The sequence below is a fragment of the Apostichopus japonicus genome, chromosome 2 (assembly GCF_037975245.1).
Source record: "Apostichopus japonicus isolate 1M-3 chromosome 2, ASM3797524v1, whole genome shotgun sequence".
In the NCBI taxonomy this organism is placed as follows: Eukaryota; Metazoa; Echinodermata; class Holothuroidea; order Aspidochirotida; family Stichopodidae; genus Apostichopus; species Apostichopus japonicus.
Window position 1 is genome coordinate 24,141,450 of NC_092562.1, and position 16,096 is coordinate 24,157,545.

Here is a 16,096-nt window from a genome sequence, read left to right on the forward strand (position 1 = left end):
TATAGTTTAGACCCTCCAGGCTCCAGCTATCACATCAAATTTCAAATGTTACTGCATATACCTTTCAAAAGCATGCTTGCAGTCTATTTCCAAGGAAGTATGAACCTGTCAGAATCATGTTTACATCAATGCTACATCTGTGTGTGATGGTGCTCTGCAATTAGTCTAGGGTTTTCCACTTCTTACCTAGAAGGGAAATAAAAAAGTGAACCCTCTCCCACCGCTCCTTAGTGTGTACCATGTCTATATGCCTTAATACTATTTTTTTTTTGTGGGGGGGGGGGGGTGTTGGACCCGACGGTAGATTAAAGAAGAAGGATATCTAGATGTAAGTAATAATAATGATAATACACTGAAAAAATAAACTAGTCAATATTGCCACGGACTAACGTTAAATTAGTCTTTAACGTTAGTCAATGCACCCGGACTAGCAAAAATCTTCGTTTCATCGCTGCTTCTTAGTTAGTTTACACTGACTAAGGAAAATATAATCGCAGCTTAGTCGGTGGCGACGGACTAAGGTATTTTAAGCCATGGACTAAGAACGATACGGACACCCGATTTACGCCATAATCGTAGCTTAGTCGGTGTCGACGGACTAATGTATTTTAACCCAATTCGATTCACTTCAATTTGGAAACCGAGAGGCAACGGCAGCTTGCTGGGCTTGGCATAGTTTCATACGATCACTCTTAGCAACTTTCAACCGTAAATCACCCAAGAAGGTCTTTAGAAGAATGGAGGTATTAACTGCATCATCGGCCTACCTGTTATACCTTTAACTAGAAGGTAAAATTAAAGTTAATTGTTAGGCCACTGGCACTAGTACTGTATTATGGTTAGTGTAACGCTACCGTTGTCACGTTGGCGTTTCGCAATACACAAGTGCAATGACAGTGAGTAGCCTATAGGCTTCTACTGGGTACTGCAGTGCATTCTCAACACTAAAGTGTGCATTCTAAACACCAATTAACAATGTGTTATGTGTGTATTGGGCTAGATTGAACAGTGGCACATAATCTTCTAATTTATTCCCAAACAAATGCTGGAACTATAAGGCTCAATAGTTTATTTGAAGTCTACACTCATTTGGTAAAGATTTCCTGTAATTTCCCATGTGAATCTAAATGGGTAGGCTTTGTGATATTGAATAAGCAAGGCTAGACCTTCAAACGTACAGTCACAGTCGGCTGAACACATTATGTTGGCTAGTCAACGGTATTATATGTTGCGAGCAGTCAGGATGCACGCTTCAGTTCTATTTAACCTTTTCATTTATCATTTTTTAGTATTTAATTTCCGGTCACGCCCAGGAAACAATTGCGACATTCCTTCACGGTCGACTTGCTTACTGTAAGAAGTATTAACCGTTTTTTTCTCAGGAAAGCTTGATAGTCTGAAGTTATTATAACATGTGCTTTTAGTATACTGCCAAAAGAGTAAGTTGTTGTATTTGTATTGATATTTATGCAGAAGTAACGGAAAATTTAGTATGTTTAGTTTGGTCTAATTGCACGTTTTTTTACTGTCCAATGTAGTGCAGGGTTCACTTGCACGAATTCAAATTATTCTGTTTATGTGTATGTATATGCATCGATTCTTAGATTATGATGTTTTTTTGACATTTATTTGTAATTCAAGCATATCTGTTTAGTAGCAAAGTTTAAAGGTTAAGATTAATTAGTTTTCTCTTTTTGATCCTAGATTGAATGAAACTCATTGGCGTAAATAATAGATCAGATGATACAGTTTAACGCAGTTGCTAAAACTCTGGGTATTCTCTAGTCTTCGCCGGTCCATTATATACTTTAGTACTACTAGTAAGACTAAATCAAAACGACCGTAGACAAACTTAGTGTAACAAAGTACTGATTCTCCTCTAGCCTAGGTCTAAACAGGCTTGTTATGTGAGCAAGCAAAATAACAACTAAAAACGATTAGGCCTATAAATAAGTTGGCTCAGTGCATTTCTGTTTCTAAAATTTTATATTTTTAAAGATCATAAAAACAAACAAAGATTTAGCCCATGTTTTATTATCTCTGTATTCTGGGCATTTGATTCTGGTTGCAATGGTGATGACACTCTCGTTCAAATTTTCAGCTTTATACAGTCTGCTTCAAACTTTGGGATTGTTTTTTTGAGACTATAGTGGAAGCAAATCTCACATAACTTTGTGGTGACAACTTTATTTTTATTTTTTTTCAAATGATGAATACTTTGCTGTTTCTTTTTTCCAGCAGGAATTGAAAAGCCAAATATCTAAGTCAAGGGTGAGCTTTCCTGTGATGTACGACACCAGTGTGGAGGCAACAACAGAAGAGGAGAACTGTGTTATATATGGCTTAAAGACATGTTTTAAGATGAAATATTGGTACCCTTCGCAGAACAAAAGAGTTTATCCAAGAGTCCAAAAAGCAAAGGAACAAGTACCATAGAGAAAAAAGATGGAAGAGTGAGTTTAACTATTGTACCCAACTGTTTAATGATATTTAAGATACTTTCCATAACCTGTTTTAAAAAAAAAAAACAGTCTAGTTTATCATTTACGTGCAAGCTTCATAAGTTTGGTCAAATTTTCACTGATCTGTAGAGCGGGAGTCCAGAGGGTTTGGTTAGCTGGGAAGGTAACCAATTGCCTGGTACATCACAATGTTCACAATGCATTCCTGTATATGAAACCTGACGACTGGCAAACCGACTGTGGTGGATGTGGCTGGGAGAGCAATTTCAAAGTCACCTAATAGCTAACCAGCAGCTTTCATGGTAACCACATCAAAGTAAGAACAATGTGTCAGGTATGGCCCCAAGAGCAACAAATGGCCATTGCCAGTAATTATTGGTGGTGGGGTACCCCTGCCAGTGATCTATAATTGACCCCTCACGGCTGACCTAGGTCAGCTCATGAGGTAACCACTTGAAACCTACTGGAAAATGTTGGTTAGGACTTCAGATACAAGGGATGGGCATTGCCAGTAATTTTTATTGGTGGGGTACCCCTGCCAGTAGACCCCCAATATGCCCATCCCCTCATTGACCTAGGTGAGCTCATGATTTGACCAGTTGAAACCTACAGGAAAATGATAGGTATCACTTCATATGTAAGGATGGGCATTTCCAGTATTTTATATTGGTGGGCCACCACTGCCAGAGTCCGCCAATCCCTTACATATAGAATCCTGTTAATAATTTTCCAGTAGTTTTCAACTGGTTAAATCATGAGCTGACCTAGATCAATGAGGGGGGGGGGGCTTTTTGGGGGTCTACTGGCAGGGGTACCCCACTAATATAAATTACTGGAAATGCCCATCCCTTACATATATATAGAGTCCTGCCAATCATTTTACAGTATTTTTCAACTGGTTACCTCATGAGCTAATCTAGGTCAATGCGGGATGGGCATTTTGGGGGTCTACTGGAAGGGTTACCCCACCAATGTAAATGACTGGAAATGCCCATCCCTTACATATGAAGTGATACCTATCATTTTCCAGTAATTTTTCAACTGGTTATCTCATGAGCTGACCTAGGTCAATGAGGGAATGGGCATTTTGGGGGTCTACTGGCAGGGGTACCCCCCCCCCCCCAATATAAATTACTGGAAATTCCCATCCCTTACATATGAAGTGATACCATTTTCCAGTAGTTTTCAACTGGTTACATCATGAGCTCATCTAGGTCAATGGGGGATGGGCATTTTGGGGGTCTACTGGCAGGGGTACCCCACCAATAAAAATTACTGGCAATGCCCATCAGTTGTATCTGAAGCCCTAACCAACATTTTCCAGTAGGTTTCAAGTGGTTACCTCATGAGCTGACCTAGGTCAGCCTTGAGGGGTCAAATATAGATCACTGGCAGGGGTACCCCACCACCAATAATTACTGGCAATGGCCATTTGTTGCTCTTGGGGCCATACCTGACATATTGTACTTACTTTGATGTGTTACCATGAAAACTGATCTAGGTTAGCTATCAGGTGACTTTGAAATTGCTCTCCCAGCCACACCCACCACAGTCGGTTTGCCAGTCGTCTGGTTTCATATACAGGAATGCACTGTGAACATTGTGATGTACAAGGCAATTGGTTACCTTCCCAGCTAACCAAACCCTCTGGGATCCCGGTCTATTGGGATCATTATTAACATGATTAACATAATTATTAAGCTTTGAGAAATAACTTGGTGTTATGCTGTGCAAAGCTAATAATAATTTGGTAAAGCTGCTATTCCTGGCTTATAATTTGAGGGACCTAGATTTAAATGTATACCTCCCAATATGTTATAAAATTTTAATGTAAATGTATGTTTTTGATAATGTGAGTTATCATGTGCTATATCTGTATCTGTGCTTACACGTATATCATATTTTCTGTTCACAGGTCAATAATGGTGCAGATTTTGGCTTCCTGAAGACAAGTGGGAGGCCATTTGTAGTTAAGAGAAACACTCTTTGTTCGTGGAGACTTAACTGGTGTCGATTTGGGGTACCACTTTAAAAGGAAAGTCATGAGGAACCCTTGCCCAAGATTCAACTTTGCATTATTGTGCAGTGCTATACTTTTGCGATTCATGTTTGATCCATTAACGTGTCTTAACTTTGTTGGAAAAAAAATCAGATTTTCAGATTTTATTTACAGTGATTTCTTCTCTATCTGTCGAAAGTCAGCCTTTTGTAGACATCAGAAGTTTTATCAGAAATAAATACTGCCAACGTACACATTATTTGTGTTTCTTCTTCTCTCTTTTCTTTCAGTGATGCTAGTCAGTGAAACTAGTCGGGTTTAATTTTTTCAGTGAATCTAGTCGGTGCAACTAGTCAGTCGATACGGACTAAGAAAGGTTAGTCGGGAGAGGCACCATCCTGACTAATGTAAAACCTGCTATAAACTAGTCGGTGGCTCATATAAATTAGTCGGTAAAGACCGACTAATGTCACCAACTAATGTAACTGACTAATATACATTTACCGACTAAGAAATTGTTGATCGACTAAGCTGATGGACTAAGATGACCGACTACGAAATCCAACTGACTAAGGAATAAATTAGTCGGTACAGCAACTGACTAAGGCTATGTTAGTCGGGAGAGGCACCAGATGGACTAACGTTATGTTAGTCGGTGAACCAATTTAAGTTTTCAGTGTAATAATTAGTCTTATATAGCGCATAATTCAACCTAAAGGTTGCTCAATGCGCTTTACAGATGTGTGCAGCATTGAGAAAATAAGTCAGTTTAAATAGCACGTTTGAATTGTTCAAGTGAATAAATTTCCCGCAGATGGACTGGCAGCGAATTCCATAAGTGGGGGGAATAGCAGAAACTGCGATCGCAAAAGGTTCTTGTGCGTGTCACAGGAACAGTAAGTTGATAGAGGTATTGGGATCGAGTAGGTCCATCTGTTGCTTGGTCTTGGATAAGGTCGTAAAGTTATTCGGGCGTACTATACTCCAATGCCCTGAGCACCAATATCAGAATTTTATAGTCAATCCGAGCGTTAACTGGAAGCCAATATAGATCGATTAGTGTAGGGGTGATGCTATTAAATCTAGGTAATCCAGTTACAATTCTAGCAGCTGTATTCTGAATCCTTTGTAATCTTGCAAGTTGTGACAAGGTTGCTCCATATAAAAGAGAGTTTGAATAATCAAGTCTACTAGAAGTGGAAGTATGGACAAGTTGATTCTCTATCTAGATATTTTCTTAGTTGACCAACCTACCGCAGGTGATAAAAAGATGATTTGCAAATGCAGCCAAGTTGATGGTCCATATTAAGATGAGTGTCAAAGTAAGCGCTAAGATTACGTACATAGGTGGTTGAGTGTATATCATTATTACCAATTCGGAAAGAGATGTTGCCCATAGATAATCTTCGGTCGGAATGGCCCTTGAAGACAATTAGTTCTATTTTATCTTCATTTAGTTTTAAGAAAGTGTTATTCATCCATATTCTCACAGCATCAACACATGCTTCTAGTTGGGTTTTAATTGGAGTAAAATCCACTGGATCAAAGGAAACATACAGTTGGGTATCATCTGCATAAAACATGTAACTGACATCATAGGAACTGATTAGTTTCCCAAGACTAGTTGTGTATAGGGAAAACAGAATCGGGCCAAGAATAGACCCTTGTGGTACACCGTACATGAGAGAATGAGAGGAAGATAAATTTAGTTTGTGAGCGATGTTCAAGGTACGATCTAAACCAGTTAAGTGCCACACCACAGACTTTAAATTTATATTGTAACTTCCAGATCATCATATTATGGTCTACAGTGTCAAAAGCCGCGGATAAATATATATATATATATATATATATTGTATATATTGGAAGGAAAAAATATGATCCCACGCTTTTAGATATGTAATTATGGTAATCTAAATACATATTTTTTCCTAAACTCAAGATATGGTTGATCAAATGTACTCCTTTGACTGCCTTAAAGGTAGTCTGTATAGGCCCCAAACTATGGTGCGCTATTATCGCTAGAAGTTTTCAAGACTTTCCTGGAGGTCTAAACTCTCCAAACTGTTCTCAGACAGTTTTAAGGAACACACAAGATGACTGAATGTCCCAGTGAGGAAACTTTCCTAGCTCGAAGGTTGGAATAAAAACAATTTTAGAATTTTGACCAAAAGTGACCATATTTAAATATCTAGCATCTTTGGGGCCAATACAGCATTCCTTGAACCTTTGATTCTTCCATGGTGTGGAATTGCAGCACAATACTATAGGTGGTCAGTGACGGCATAATGGCAAATTGGTTGCAAAGACATTACTTTCGTGTTATTATATTTCAATCTGAACTGTAAATCTTTGCTCTGCTCTCAATGTTCTCTGTATTTAAAAATTTCATCAAATTTCCGTTCTAGTATTGTAGAAATATTTACAATTCCTCTTTCAATAAATAACATATGGTAAAGAAGAACAAGAACATGTTTAGCCTCGATTACAAGCATTCACTCAGATGCTGTTGCCAGATGCCTTTTCACCAAAAAAAAAATACAAAAAAAATATATATCAACACAATTGGCAAATGTTTTATCTTTGCCATGAATACGAAATGCATTATTCTATGAGGATGTGGTTTTAAACTACAGATCTGTCTACACAGAAAGATTCCACCATTGTTATTAAGCAACTGCATTAGTCCCTTTATTTAAGTATAAGATTTTCAACTGTATCATGCCACGCTGTTTCAGCTATGGCCTTCAATTATTGCTTATACTTTGTCGTCATTAGAATTTAGCCACAATATTGCCGTACATATATTTTGGAGTGCGGACGGCTTGTGATTGGAACAATTACTTATATCCGCTGTAGGCCTATGTCTAATATATTTGGAGTATTGCCAGAAACAGTTCTTGAAAAATTCTCATCGTGATTCATAGCACTAGGATGAATTTTATGTCGTTCCAGGCAAAAGAAATTGATATGCCATCTGAAAATTACATTGACATAACAATAATTTACATGCCATCTGAAAATTACATTGACAATAATATGCCACTTGAAGAGGAAATTAGTTAGAAATATTGACAGCGAATTTTTAGATCCAAAAGCAAGTACATAACTCACCCTACAGAGGTCCTATATGGACAAAATTGGTGACAAAATGTGCGCAAAATGTGCGAAAAAGTCATGAAAGAATCTAGTTCATATCTCAAACGGTTCAAAATCCCTAGTGCAGTTAGGGTTAAATATGGGTCCTTTAGAGAACCCCTAATACTCCCCCACCGCCACGGTGTTACCACATCTGATATATAAGGCTTAATTAACTAACTGGGTTAAAATTTTGAGGTTAATAAGAATTTGATTTATCTTCTTTGTGTGTAAATGTAACTTATGGTATTTTTTCCTTAAAAAATGGACCGCACCCGAAAAAAAACCTTTTCGGGGGGTGTGTTCAGGATTGGGCATTTTACCTAAGATATTGTTATTCCTTATGAAACTTTGATCTAGAAAAACCACATGATATCCTATTTGTGTGTAAATGTAACGTCTGGTATTGTTTCCTTAAACAAGGGACCCTCGAGAAAAAAACCTTTTCATGGGGTGCGTTCAGGATTTGGGCTTTTTACCCAAGATATTCTTATTCCTTATGAAATTCTGGTGTAGAAAAACCACATGAGATAAATCATCCTTCCAGGTGATACATAGCTCATTCATAGCCCTGTCTATAGTGCATTCTTTTCATGAATAATAAAAAATTTTCCATCAAGCTTTCATAAGGTGTCAGTATGTTACACATCATGTTGATATTTTTGAGGCACCATATGTTTACTTCCTTTTGGCCAGTTTTATATTCATTAGTACAACTGTATCTTAAGGCATAACTGCAACCCCCCGCCCCCCCAAAAAACAACAACAAACAAGCAAACAAACATTGCAATGCATGATGATCATACAGCTGTACTGTAAGTGTGAATTTTACACTTACAACATTAAAACCTTATTTTTGTCACAAATGGAAGAATTTCACCCAGTGGGAGTCAGGCACTCTGCCCTGAGAGGTATTAAATGGCCATATAAAGTGAGTTTGGAATATTGGAAAAAGTCAGTAGAGCAGGTGACCATTTTATCCAGTATCCCATCATATAATTGCTATACGTAATGTTCTAGTCGCTAAATACAAGTGTAAACATGTTTAGTATAGTTTTCTACACGATAACAAAAGCATTCAATGAGAGCAAAACTTGGAACCTTTGGTGGTTATGATTGCAACATGTTTTCCAATTAGAATTTTTGGAATTAAAACATGATGTGCGGAGTTTTCCGTGGATTTGGTATTTCTGGTTTGTGGACTTGTGGAAAGGGGGTTTGTTTCTGTTCTTCACTTGGTTTCGAAACAACTTTGCTCGTCATGGCTGCACTGCATTGTTGTCGAATTAAGTGCCTTTGCCTACCGGTGTTTGAGAAAGTGATCATATGCTGGGGCATACATTCTCGTGCGTCGGATGGGGACGTTAAATGGCGGTCCCGGGAGCAGGAATGGGAGCGAATGCACATCCCTGCCGGGATATCCTCTGAACAGTTATTGAAAAAAGAAGGATTGAAATAAGCCTGTGTTCATCCATGATCTATAACACTGATAGGGTCTCAAATAAGGTAACTGTAAGCTTCCTGATCCTTGGGTCTCTGAACTAAAACTAATATAAACTATAGCAGGTTTTGTATGCAAATCAACCATGCAAATATTTTAAAAGAGACATAATTCAGAAGCTTCAAAACTGTTTGCTGACACAAAGTTTGGATACAATCCAAATTATATATACTGTGTATTTAGACTGCAATTAAGGTGAATTGAGCATGCAGTTGAGAGGTTAAATGTCATGGTTACCATGTGGGAGTATAATGTATATACAAAGTTACCTTGATACTGTAGTGATATGTAACCTAGCTTGCATGCATACATAGCCATGATATAGACATGCAGGACGCCTGATTGTTGGATTTATACCTGGATGCTGTATCCATGGGTATATATCCTACAGGACATCATTTCCTGTTTTCTGTGGGCCATTCAATATCCGTTTCAATATTATATATGACATGCAGCTTGTTTCAACTAATTCACATAACATTGGTATGTACAACTAATATATAAACATACATGTAGTACATCACATTTATATAGGGTTTTGTGTAAAGTCTGTAAGTTTAACCGTTTTATTATACTTATTGGTGTAGTATTTTACCAAATTTGACCTATATATATATCTGTCTTGCTGATTGCATGATAAATGTATACATAAATACAAAATGTAGATATTTTATTAATTATAAATTACAAGAAACAGGCCTAGAATGAATTGTCTACTGGCCAAACTTTCCATCTTTGTTAAATTAATATCATTTTTAAGCAACATTCATTTGCACTAGCAAAAAAATGCCTCTGCACTTAAAACACTCTAGTGTAATCGACTATATGCGAAAATACGGAATGCGAGTGGCTCCCTCTAACCCACCCCCACCCCCTCCTACTCAAAGTAGTCCTTTCCCTCTTGTCATAGTAGTACCAGGGAGCTGCTACTCTAGCAGCTCCTTGGTAGTACATGGTTATACATATATCCCATTCGTACAGTAACTTAAAGTGTACTCTATGTGTGGGTAGATATTGGATAGCTCAGTTGGTTACAGGACCTGGAAGCGTGCAAGGCATTAGTTTAAATCTAGCTGTATGCATGTTCAAGACAATGAATGAAAATTCTTTACTATTTTAAGTTTTGGATGGATTGAATTTTTTTTGGGGGGGGGGGGAGGGGGTACATATACGTATTTAGCACAGTGTATCGCTCATGATACATTAAAATGAGCTTCCTAGCTATGTGAGCTTAAGTGTCAGGATAATAGAATGAAGTATAATTAACCTAGGATTGTCCAAGCTCAGGTTCATTGACATGTCACCCTCCCCCCCCCCCCCAACTGATGGCAAAAACCTATTAGCTATATATGTCAATATACACACATTGGCGTGAAGCTCGCTTGAGTCATATGGGGACTGGTGTGGAGGATGGAGGGGAGGGACAATTATGTCACATGATGTCAAGTGAAATGTTTTTATTTTTGTTAAGGGAATGTAATGATGAAAATAAGGACACCTTATTTCCGTTGCCCTCTGATTCATCCCAGCTCCAGAGACTGTATAGGGGCCCTGAGTACTCCTGACCTAGCTGCCTCTTGCCAAGCTTTAGCTGTACAACTTTTGGGCATAGTTTCCATGGTAACAATGAAGTGTGCAATAAGTGTGCTTAATAATGACCTGTTTACAGTAACAGTAATAATTGTTCTAATTTGCTGCATTAGTTGTACATATCATTTACTTAATTATGCAGATGAGCTCTTTGAAAGTGACTTTCAAATTTACCCTCTGCATGTGACTAAATAAAGTTTCGTTAAACCCACTACATAATGGTTTGCACCAACTATTAAAATACATAAGTCAATCAATATCTTTCACTAAAGATTTACTTGTAATTGTGGAATATTGGCATTAGTTGCCAAGTGAACGATACCTACATGACTGGACATTCAAACTTAAAAGTTCCATATATAGTCTCTGTAACTTATTCTTAATTAACCTGACACCTCGCTTACAAGTGCTTTCACTTTGCAGGTACCTACATGACTATATATACTCTCTGGTGTGTTGTCCCCCAAAAAATAACACCATGATCCACAACCGAAAAGTTCTTCCTAATAATGCAAGGGTCCTCTACTGCACTACTTTATTATGTGTTTGCAGGCAAATGCAGTTCCAGTTCACCTTGTATTTTAATGTGTTCTCTTTTTTTAAATGTTATTCCAGAGTGTGATGTTAACCACTGGGGAACCAACTGTACTGAAGAATGTCTTCGTTGCTTTAATGGAGGTGTTTATTCTGATAAGCATGGTACTTGCATATGCCCTCCTGGATTTAGTGGCCGACACTGTGAAACCGGTAAGATATATATCGAAAGAGCTGAATTATGTTCTATAGACACAGGCCATATATGTTTTTGAAAGTACCTGAAGTGCTACAAAATTACGCTCGATCCACAAAGATATTTTGTCTGCCTTCCTAGTGTTGTTGGGTTTATATACTGTATTTTTTGTACAATAGTACTCCAATATTTTTTGGGGTATCGACTTACAGGCCATTCCAGCTGGGTATGTACATTTCAAATGTAAGAACCATTCAAGCATTGGGTGAATTGATGCATTGAAAGGAAAAGACTTTTCTCTGTTTTTTTTTATATTTATTTTTTACTATCTAATGTTTGCTTCCGATGCTTTGCAATCATCAGAACTATGCAGTCAAGTTGGCGGGAGTATGTGTTCCCCTCGCTGGTAAACACGGTATCTTGAGAAGGAAATTTGTGTTTGATATGTCATACTTGGTTTATATATTGGTCAGGGTCAGTAGGTGATTCCTTATGGTTTGGGGTGTGGCTATCCTGCATATTACTGCGTGGATAGGGCTAAAAAAAAATTAAAATGTCAATGTCTCTTCAACTGCACGTCCAAGTTAGTTCATACTTTTTAACTTGTAACAACATAGTAAGTAGATGTTCTTTGCATCAAACAACTTTACTTCATTAATATTTATGAGTGGCTCAGCTAGGGGCTTAAAATGGTCAAAAACAGCTTGTAAACATGATATCTCCACAAGCACAGGTTGAATCAATGTCATACTTGGTACAGTAGGCATATATGACCTACAATGAATAGATGTGCCATATTGTTTCTGGTTCCCATCTCCTGAATATAATGAGTGGGCAGGGCCGACAATAAATTCTCAAGATGTCAATTTCGCTGCAACAGTATGTCCGATTTAGTTTATACTTGGTATGGTGATATAACTAAATACATGTCTAGCTTCCAACAACATAATAATACAATGTTAATATGTAGATATGTGTACATGCTTATGAGATCGTAAATAGGACCTCATTATTATTAATGCATGCATCTGTTTCTATACTGCATGTCACTAAATAGACTTCATCAACATCATTACTGATTCCTGGTACCTTCTTTTATATGTTCCCGCAATGAAGTCAATAGATATAATCTCCGGTTGGTGTGCACTTGTAAGTTCATGAATATCAGTTCAACATTTATGGCTTACACAATGAATTTGTTTGGTCATTCGAACTACTAAATGTTTTCGTTTTCTGGTGTTTTACTGTGTGTTATAAACCACACTCGACACAGTCATTTCATTAGGCACTCACATGCCTCAAAAGACAAGGCTTTGGTCGAGGATAATATTTTTTTAAATACCTTTGTGGTCGTATTTGTTACAAAAAGCTGGGCACCATGCATTGCATTGGATAGTTTTTAACACTTATAATATGTTCATGACAACATTGTAACCTAAATAGTAAACACACAAAATGTTTCCTTTACCCCATTGAATTGTTTAATGCATCTGAGGAACTGATGTACAGTAATGGTCTTTCAATCCTTTACTGGACTATGTGTAGTCTATTCATAGTACTCCAGGACTATGTATAGTCTATACATAGTCCAGTCAACTTTATTAGTGAACCTCGCGAACCTCGACAGCTGTTAAAGTAAGGAGTAATTTCTCCCAAAAATATAAACTGATATAGAAATGCAACCTGGAAATTATTAATAGCAATCTGTAATGTCAACGGTTTTGTATAAAAACATGAGCTTCTTGTGCCTATAAAGTCAACCTTCAAAGTAGTCCAGCTATTAAATGTTAACTTCAGCGCAGGAATATTCCGTGACCGGACAAATACCCCCAGACAAGTACCCCCCGGACGATTACCCCCAGTCAATAACCCCCGGACGATTACCGACCGGACAATTACCTTCCGGACAAATACCACCCGGACAACTACCACCAGGACGTATATCCTCCTGGACATTTACCGTTAACTATAGGAGACGGATGCAGCGACGGATACGCAGGTCTTTTTTTTTAGTTTTTGAGTTTAGTTTCCCGCGGGCCTCAACATATACCCTGGTCCCTCGGGCAACTGCGAGAGGATATTTACAATTGGGTCAGGGTGCCCGTTAAACTGTTACCACAAGGGTGGCCGTGTGCCTTGGCCCTTTTAACCCCCCAGACGTTTTAAAAAGATTCGAGCTTTTCATATATACGCCCCAAAACTCCTGGATAGGGTTTGACAATGGACTGATGCCCGGGTCAAGATAGTTGGGGACGGCGGTTGAAGAAGCACGACGGGGGGGGGGGCATAGTTGGGCATTGGTCACTGATGGTAGTAACTATTAATTTACTATTAGTTATAGTGACACTATTCTGTTTTATTAATCTCCGAACAATTCCGGCTTCTTGCGACTTACCATTTTCAAGTTTTCTTCTGAGTAATTTTGCTTGATGATTTGTTAACTTAGGTTAGTTTTTGTATAGCGCTTTATATATGGCACATTCATCTCAAAGCGCTTTGAATCCCTGGTCATCAGGCTGGCTGCCGAGAATCCAGCGCACACGCCTAAGTTACCTCACAGGTACCCATTTATACACCTGCAATGGCGAGGGGAAGTCGATATAAAAGTGCCTTGCCCAAGGACACAACATAATGGTGATAGCTGGAATCGAACCCACAATCCTGAGATCATATATAAAACCAATGCATTAGCCACTCGGCCACCACGCTCCTCTTGTTTTGCTTTTTCTAAGCTATTTTTTTCCTTTGGAGTGCACGCCATTTTAAGATGGGAGGAGCAGAGAGGACGGACGGGGCAAGCACAACCACGGTCCACCCCTCTAGTTTGCATGATCATAATCCATACCCCCCATGCATTGCTTCATGGACCGCTGGGCTATTAGTCAAAAAAGGTACGGGGTAACCCGTTATACCAGCAGAATTTACTGTAAGGTTTCATAATAGTATGTACGATTGTATGAAAAAAAAAGAAAGAAAGAGGCTGGAGACCTCGACGTCACTACCATTTGAAAGAAATCTATTCTCCAGTCATTCTTTTGCAAAAAGAATGATGATAACTCGACAATGCTCTCCTGCAGTGGCGACGGACAGGTTGCTACGCACTCTCTCAGCATTCCGGAAGTGGCTAAAGGCTGAGAATTGACTCAGTTGACTCACGTCTGTCGGATGGGGCCGGACAGTAAATGGCGGCCCGGGAACAGAATCGGATTGTAATTGTCACAAACCTGCTTCTCTTGTACTCTCAGCACTGTGCGAAACTACGAAGAAGATTAAATGACACTCGAGACAAGTCGACAAGGGGCCATGGTATATAAACACAAAATTAGTATACTCGCAAATCTGGTATATATGCAAATTTGGTATACACACAAATAACAGGCGCGACAACGCTCCTTGGAACTGCTTCTCTGAGAAGCAGTTCCCTGGACGCACCAGTTAACAAATTGAGGCGTGTGCAATAAATCTTTCTAATAGGTAATATTTTATGTTATTAACAATGTCATATGTTTATCTAAGTTGCTACATAAAACTGATACTGTATCAGGTTATAGGCAGGGACGTATCTAGGACTGGTAGGACTATAGGATTGGGTTGTAGGCTAAAAAAAATCGAGTATGGTTTGAATTTATAGCCCATAAATTCCGACTGCGGTACAAACTCGATTGCGCACGAAACGCAACATATTTTCAGCCGTATTTTCGTGTCCGATCTTACGGTCGTATGACGTCATGTTGAAATACATACAGAAGGTAGCTAAACGAACAAAGTTAGAGACATCAGTTGCCATAAATGAAAACCGTTGAAGTAAAAATGATTAAATATGACTTGCAACTTGTAAAACATGCATGACATCATATAGATTCTTACTTTCCTATTTCAATCTTTAACTCTAAATAAAAATCACTGACATGTGACTTGATTCTCAAATGAGATCTATGTCTACATACCTTCTACAACAAATACGCGTTCCTCGCATTATGTGCAAAATGCGCTTTTCCCTTATACCCCTCCCCACGACCGTCACCATTTTCTCATTTCCACTCTGTTTTGTAAATCAGACACGCACGCATGATTTTGCCGTGGGGGTGGAATCCACGATACTGATCTGTATCCTGTAGGAGGAGTCTTAAGGGAGAGGTGGCCCCTTAATATTCATGGTGTCAAGTGGGAAACGATGGTCGTCCGAACCATTCGACCCCCCCCCCCCCCCACTCCAGCGTACTGACCTGCATATCTCATTTTTCGAAATGCCCTTGGATGCAAATCGGAGCAATCTGTTACACATCCATGTACTAAAATAGTTTTTGATCGCTCGTTCTTTTTACAGTCGCTTTTTGCGATCCCAAAACTCCTGATGGTATTATTTCCTCTGTCCCCGCTTGCTACGCCAGTGGTCTGTTCACTAGCCTGACCGGTAGAGAGAGAGAGTTGATTTGTTAAGGTTTTACGGCTCAGTTTCTAACCAATTGGTTTAAAATTGCGCCGGCCGCGGCCTTTTATCAGTTGTGGCTCACTGGTTTGTTTTCCCTACTCCATTGCTTGAGCACCAAGCACAATAGCAGTAGGTTCCATTTTTAAAGTATTCGGTATGACCCGGCCATGAGTCGAACCCCTAATTTACCGGCTGCAAGTCGGATGCTCTAACCACTTGACCATGCAGTCGGTCTGAGAGAGAG

General features: G+C 38.8%; 2 protein-coding genes and 1 long non-coding RNA gene across 4 annotated transcripts in view; 2 read left to right on the forward strand and 1 right to left on the reverse strand.

The window, feature by feature from the left end:
• LOC139983124 (gem-associated protein 4-like) overlaps positions 1 to 16,096 on the reverse strand; it is a 182,073-nt gene that overhangs the window by 122,903 nt on the left and 43,074 nt on the right. The window lies entirely within an intron of this gene.
• Positions 1 to 16,096, forward strand: part of LOC139982778 (receptor-type tyrosine-protein phosphatase mu-like) — a 138,023-nt gene that overhangs the window by 16,271 nt on the left and 105,656 nt on the right. The gene's annotated exons all lie outside the window — the stretch shown is intronic.
• Positions 757 to 4,989, forward strand: LOC139983227 (uncharacterized). The gene is made up of 3 exons (XR_011798559.1): positions 757 to 1,439; positions 2,239 to 2,453; positions 4,378 to 4,989. It is a non-coding gene; the product is annotated as an uncharacterized lncRNA (long non-coding RNA).